We start from the raw sequence: 6,947 nt of genomic DNA on the forward strand, positions 1-6,947 counted from the left end.
TCAAATATGACCTTTTACAATAATTGGATCTGAATTATATAATCAGTCACGTAAAATATATGTCTATATATATGTATGTAGTGGACTCCAAAAGCCTTTATTTCTACTTAAAACAGACAAACAATGAAACTGTTAATATTTCCCACTAGAAAGATGTCAGTCTTAAGAACTGCTACTAGTGATCCCAGAAGTAGTAAGGCTGATTAAAACTTAGCTTTATGGCCAAGAAACTCATCCCAGCCTTTCCAACAGGTCTGGATAATCCATATGTGTTCATCAAGAACTACTTGTTGTTCTTGACTGCTAAAGGTGGTGTACCTATATCCTGATGCAGAAAATGTTTCACATTTGTGGAGGTCTTGGCATAACTGAAAAGATACAAAGATCTTGGGTTTGAGTCCTCCTTTTGGGAGGAACCAGCCCTCCTGGCATGTCCTCCTGAACATACCTATTAGAATGTGTGTCTGATATCCAGTCCATTCTAATTGAAGGTCATTCCTTTCCTTTGAGGGAAAAGTCAGAAGTAGCTTTGCAAATACCATTTTCTTTTTTTTTTCTTTTGAATGTTATTTTTTCAATTATATGCCAAGATAGTTTTGAATATTAATCTTTTTACAAGCTTTTGAGTTCCACGTTTTTCTACCTCCCCTCCTCTCTCCCCAAGACAGCGAGTTATCTGATATAGATTATACATGTTTGATATATTTCCATATTAGTTATGTGTGAAAGAAGAATAAGAACTAAAGGAAAAAATAAGAAAAAGGAAAAAAGCATAAATCAAGTTTTAAAAAAATGAAAATAGTATACTTTGGTCTGCATTCAGGATCCAGAGTTTTTTCCTCTGGATGTGGATGGCATTTTCCATCACAGGTCTTTTAGAATTGTGTTTGATCACTGCATTGCTGAGAGGTGCTAAATTCATCATAGTTGATCATCACACAATATTGCTGCTAACTGAACAATGTTCTCTGGTTCTGCTCACTTCACTTAACTTTAATTCATGAAAGTCTTTCCAGGTTTTTCTAAAGTCCAGCCACTCATTTTTTATAGAACAATAGTATGCACTCATATTCATGAAACATAATTTCTTCAGCCATTCCTCAATTGATGGAAATCCCCTTATTTTCCAATTCTTTGTCATTAAAAAAGACCTGTGGGTCTTCCCCGCCCTTTTTATGATCTCTTTGGGATACAAACCTAATATTGGCATCATTAGATCAAAGAGTATCCATAGTTTTATGTTCCTTTGGGCATAGTTCCAAATTGCTCTTCAGAATGATTGCATAGTACAATATAATCCAGTTTTCCCACATCCCCTCCAACATTGATCATTTTCCATTTTGGACATTTTAGCCAATTTGATAGATGTGAGGTGGTACCTCAGAGTTGGTTTAATTTGTATTTCTCTATTCAGTAATGATTTAGAGCATTTTTTCATAAGACTAGAGTAAAATTTAATTTCTTCATCTGAAAATTGCCTGTTCATATCCTTGCCCATGTATCAATTAGGGAATGACTATAAATTTCACTCAGTTCTCTATGTATTTTAGAAATGAGTCCCAGATATTGCCTTTTGATAGTGAAATTATATTTAAAAAAAACTTTCAAAACTGTATTCCTGGGGGTTTGACTCTCTATCTAGCCTCCACCACTACCACCAACACCACCACCACCACTACCACCACCACCACCACCACCATCACATTTCTCTGTGTAATTAGCTAACTTAGAGAACTGTTAATAAATGTGTATGTTAACCTAATTCTGTTTTGTTTTTTCTTGTGGTCAAACTCTGGAGATTAATGTTTGTCCATTATTAGGAAAAACTCTGTCGGTTAAAACATATTAAATATAATTATTATTTTTAAGGCCAAAGATCAAGGAAGACCCCTCCTCTATATGTGTGTTTGTGTGTGTGTGTGTGTGTGTCTGTTTAGGAATCCCTGCCCTCTAGGAGATTCCCTTCTACTGTACCCGGTGAGGATGCTGGATTCAAACCTTTATACAAGCAAGTAAATGCAAAGCTAATATAAAGTACTTTCAAGAATAAAGAATGGGATTGATGCTTATCCTTTTTTTCTCAAAAAGGACCAATGATACAGGAAGATCATGTCATAATTTGCAAGGGAATTAGGTTTAAGTAAGACAGAGCTGTGCAGAGTCACCAGTTTCACTCTCTCCTCCAGAGCCATCTGGTTCTAGAGACAAGATATAGATCAATATGACTAGAGATCACCCTGGATGCAGTAGGAACCTTGAACTTTTTCACCCAAGTTCTTTCCCAAATCTGGGATATGTTCTGTTTAGATGGTGACTCTGGACCATTGCTAGGTAACAAGCTGATTGATTAAGAGTTCAATTCCTTGACCTTCTTTATCTTCAAGAATATTTAATCTTTTTTTTCTATGTTTCTCAGATTTAATTCTTTTATAATTAAGAATGAAATATGATTATGTTGGTATGTTTTATCATCTTTACATAACTAAATATTTTTTCAATTCTCCCCCATCAAATATTACCCAGGAAGATCTAGGAAGTAAGAAAGAAATAATCATATTTTTAAATTAAAAATATATTTATTTTTAACATCCTTTTCTTTTTTTTTAATATTTTGAGTTCTGAATTCTCTCCCAGCCTCCAATTTTCACCAAGAAGGCAAATAATATGGTATCTACCATAATCTGAAGTCATACAAAACATATTTTTCATAGTAGCCATGTTGCAAAAAATTAAAAGCAAAGTAAATAAAGAAAATGAAACAAGGAGCTTTCAGTCTGCACTCACGAGTTCATCAGTTCCTTCTCTGGAGATGGATAGTATTCTTCATCATGGGTCCTACAGAATTGTTTTGGATCATTATCTCAATCAGAGTAGCTTAATCTTTCATAGTAGATCATCATTGCAATATTTCTCTTACTGCATACAATGTTCTTCTTGCTTCACTTTGTATCAGTTCAAATAAGATTTCCCAGATTTTTCTGAAAGCATCTTGCTCTATAGTATTCCATCATAATCATAAATCACATTTTGGGGGGGGCAAGGGAATGGGGTTAAGTGACTTACCCAAGGTCACACAGCTAGGTAATTATTAAGTGTCTGAGGCCAAATTTGAACTCAGGTTCACCTGACTCCAGGGCCAGTGTTCTATCCACATATCACAATTTGTTCAGCAATCTCTAATTAATGAACATCCCATCAACTTCCTATTCTTTAAAATAAGCATTTATTCAGCATTTTCTTTTTGTCAGATGCTTTATTAATTCCTTTGTAAATATCATCTCATTTGATCTTGACAAAAACCCTGGGAAGTAGGTGCTATTATAATTCCCATGGTCAAAGAAAATGACAGAGTTTAATTAAGTGACTTGTCTAAGGTCACATAGCTAGTTAGTGTTTAAGATTTGAACTCAGGTCTTTTTGACTCCAGGCACAGCCTTCTGGCCCAGTACTGTCTTCATCAAACTTAGAGAAGTTTAAATCACTTCGCCAAGGTCACACAGGTAGCAAATTATGAGAGACAATTTAACTACTCCATATTCTGACTATGAAATCTGAGCCAGGACTATAAAGTACTATAAAGTATTCTTTCCCCCAATTTACAATTTTAGAGAATTGCTTGGAGCACTAGAGGTTAATCCTCCTTCCAATAGTCCCATAAGTACTAAAGCACTGACAAGAAAGTCAGGAGGATCTGAGTTCAAATTTGACTTCAGACACTTACTAGAACTGTGTGACCTTGAATAAGTCACTGAACCTTGAGTGTCTTTCATCCAGAACCATCTCTATTCATCCGAATTCATATCTGGCCACTGAAATCAGATGACTCTAGAGAAGAAAGTGAGATTGCTGACTTAACACAGCAGCCCCTCACTGAAATCTAGTTCACTTCCTTGTCAAGGCATTACCTCTCTGATGTCATAGTTTTCTGTAAGAACAAAGGAGAAAAATCAGCAACAGCAACCAGAACCTAACAAAGGCAGGACTTGAACCAAGATCATCTTAACCCAGACTAATTCTATATTATACAGGTCTGAACACTGCAATCATAAATTATGTTGCATACAGACAAAAATATTAAGATGTGTTGAAGATAAATTGTGACTTAAAATATCTTCACTTTTAAAGTTAGTTGTGTTGGAATATTTGATTGATAGTAACAGCAACTTCACTTTTGGTGATGATTTTTAATGTTATTGGGGAACACTTTTTGGTTTCTTCAAAAAAAAATATGTGTCATTTAAAATCGATTAGTTTTTCACTGGAAGAAGTCATAAACTAATATTCATCTAGGAGGCCTTGTTCCTTTAATAGAGATTTAGTTTATGCTCTTTCTTAAGTATCATGAACCAACTTTCAGTGTAGACAAAATTATAAAAGGAGATCAATTTTGAGAATAAATTCCTGAGTGATTCAAATGTTCTGAACTTTTCTAATTTTATTGTGAATTTAGTACATCTAAGACTATATGAGATAGAGGATCTGGGGAAAGGAAGGAACAGAATTAAAAGATATGCTACAATTTCTTGTGCAGAAATTTCCTTTTTTGAAATTTTTTGCTTTATATTTATTATTTTCATCCACATGCACATGTATTTTAAGTTACAAAATTTCCTTCCACCCTCCTTCTCTCAGCAGCAAAGTCAGATTAGCATTGTACATACATATTTTGATATTTTGATAAACATGTTTACACATTAGTTATTTTTGGTATGAGAGATTAGTATCAAGAAAAAGGGATATATAAGAGATAATTTTTATAAAGTGTTCATTAGATTCTGAAGGGTTGGATTTTTTGTGTTTTATTTTGTATTGTTTTTCTTCCTCTGAATGGGAACATTATGGATTATTACCAGTCTAATACAATTGTCCTACCTCTCTGGACTATCAAGAGGAGTTGCTTCCATCAAGGTTGTTTGTCTCATAATGTTGTTGATGTGTACATTGTTCTCTTGGTTCTGCTCCCTTCGCTCACCATCAGGTCCTCTAAATCATTCCATGCTTCTCTAGAGTCCAAACATTTATGATTTCTTATGGAACAATAGTATTCCATAGCATTCATGTACTATAACTTGTTTAGCCATTCCACAATTGATGGGCATCCCCTCAAATTCTACTTATTTGCCTCTACAAAAAAGAGCTGCTATGAATATTTTGGAACATGTAGGACTTGTCCCTTTTTTTTATAATTTCTTCTAGCTATAGACCTAAAATTGGAATTGCTAAGTCAAAGGTTATGAACAGTTTTATTGCTCTTTTGGGCATAGACATTTCTTGATAATATATTTTTCTTATTTTCATCAGTTCCAAATTCAGAGACTCATTTTATCTCCTGATGAAAAACAGATTTAAATGTTTTTAAACAGTATTACTCCCTAAATTTATCCCACCCTTTTTTCTCTACATGTGATAAAAATGATATTGTTTTTGTCCTTTGTTTTCAAAGAGCACCACAACATCAGGGGAGATGATGACATGAGAATCACATGAACTGGATTTGAGTGAGAGGGGCTGTGCTAAATCACCAGCCTGACTTTTTCCTCCAGAATCATCTGGGACCAGTGACTAGATATGAATCAGGATGATTGGAGAATGACCTAGATAGATATTTCGGTAGTTTAGTGGATAGAACACTGGCCTTGGAGTCAGGAGGATGAGAGTTCAAATTCAGCCTCAGACACTTGATACTTACAAGCTGTATGACCTTGGGCAAGTCACTTAACTCTGCCTTGTGTGATAAGAATAGAAAGACAAGAGAATGGAAAAGTCATTTGCCCTTCTTTGGAACAATTAGGGTATGTATTCTAGGATGAGGAAAATATATGGACAAGTAAGTAACAAAATGGGAATTTCTGCCTCATTGTATGGCTAAAAGGAAGGTCAGACTTAAAAGTATTTTGCTAGCTTTTTGTGTAATGTAAAGGATATAATAAAGGCCCTACTATTCAAAGATTTCTTTTCCTGCTGACCTAAAGTTGATAAGTAAAATTCCATCATTACAGTATACCAACTCATAAATAAATACAGCTTCAATGTCACATGTATATCCTATCACCTCCCTGATGTTATATTCCTCTTTGAGAAAAGACAAATAGCAATGTATGTTAGTAGTCAGAATTGCCCCACTGCAGCTCTCTTCTCCTTCTTCCTTCCTTCCTTCCTTCCTTCCTTTTTTCCTAGGTGGTTATTGTTTGAGACCTGTTTGGTTCAAGAGTGAATAAAAATACCAATTATTTCTGTTTTTGCTTAAAATCATTTTTTGTCTCATTTCTTGCTTATCTAGCCTTAATCACTGAATGTATGTAACCTCAGTCCAACTGAAACCTGTTAATTAACTCCCACTGTATCTGTGGCCATGCCTAGTGGTTCTGAGAAAGTGGGACTGATGATATTGCACAACCTCCCTCCTGGCATCACCTCCCTGATGATACAGGGAGTATTATTTAAGAGTATTATTATTATTTTAATTTTAATTTTTTTCTCTCCCTTTATTGCTCATGCGGGTCTATATTTTTGGGGGGAGGGGGTATTATGTATGTTTACTCAAACAAGAATATTTTAGTAATATATAAAAGAACATTATTTGTACAAAATATGAATAAACAAACAAATCAATCAATCAATCAATCAATTAATGGAAGAGTATACAGCAACAACAACTTCAATGGGAATAATGGCATACATAGGTAGTATATCTTGAGACTGAGATATAAAAGGTCTAAGTGTAATGTGTAGGCAAACATCTATCAAGTATTTGTTTCTAGGGTACACACATAGAGGTACACATGAATGTTGCAGATATATTTATTAAATGTTTGCTATTACTGTGGTAAATACTGGGAATGTAAATGATAGCAAAAACAAAGTCTGACTACTGTCAAGGAACCTACATTCAAGTAGAGAAAGACAACTTATAAAAGGATACTGAAAAGGGAAATGAGTGTTACCTG

Source organism: Macrotis lagotis, chromosome 4 (assembly GCF_037893015.1).
Source record: "Macrotis lagotis isolate mMagLag1 chromosome 4, bilby.v1.9.chrom.fasta, whole genome shotgun sequence".
In the NCBI taxonomy this organism is placed as follows: Eukaryota; Metazoa; Chordata; class Mammalia; order Peramelemorphia; family Peramelidae; genus Macrotis; species Macrotis lagotis.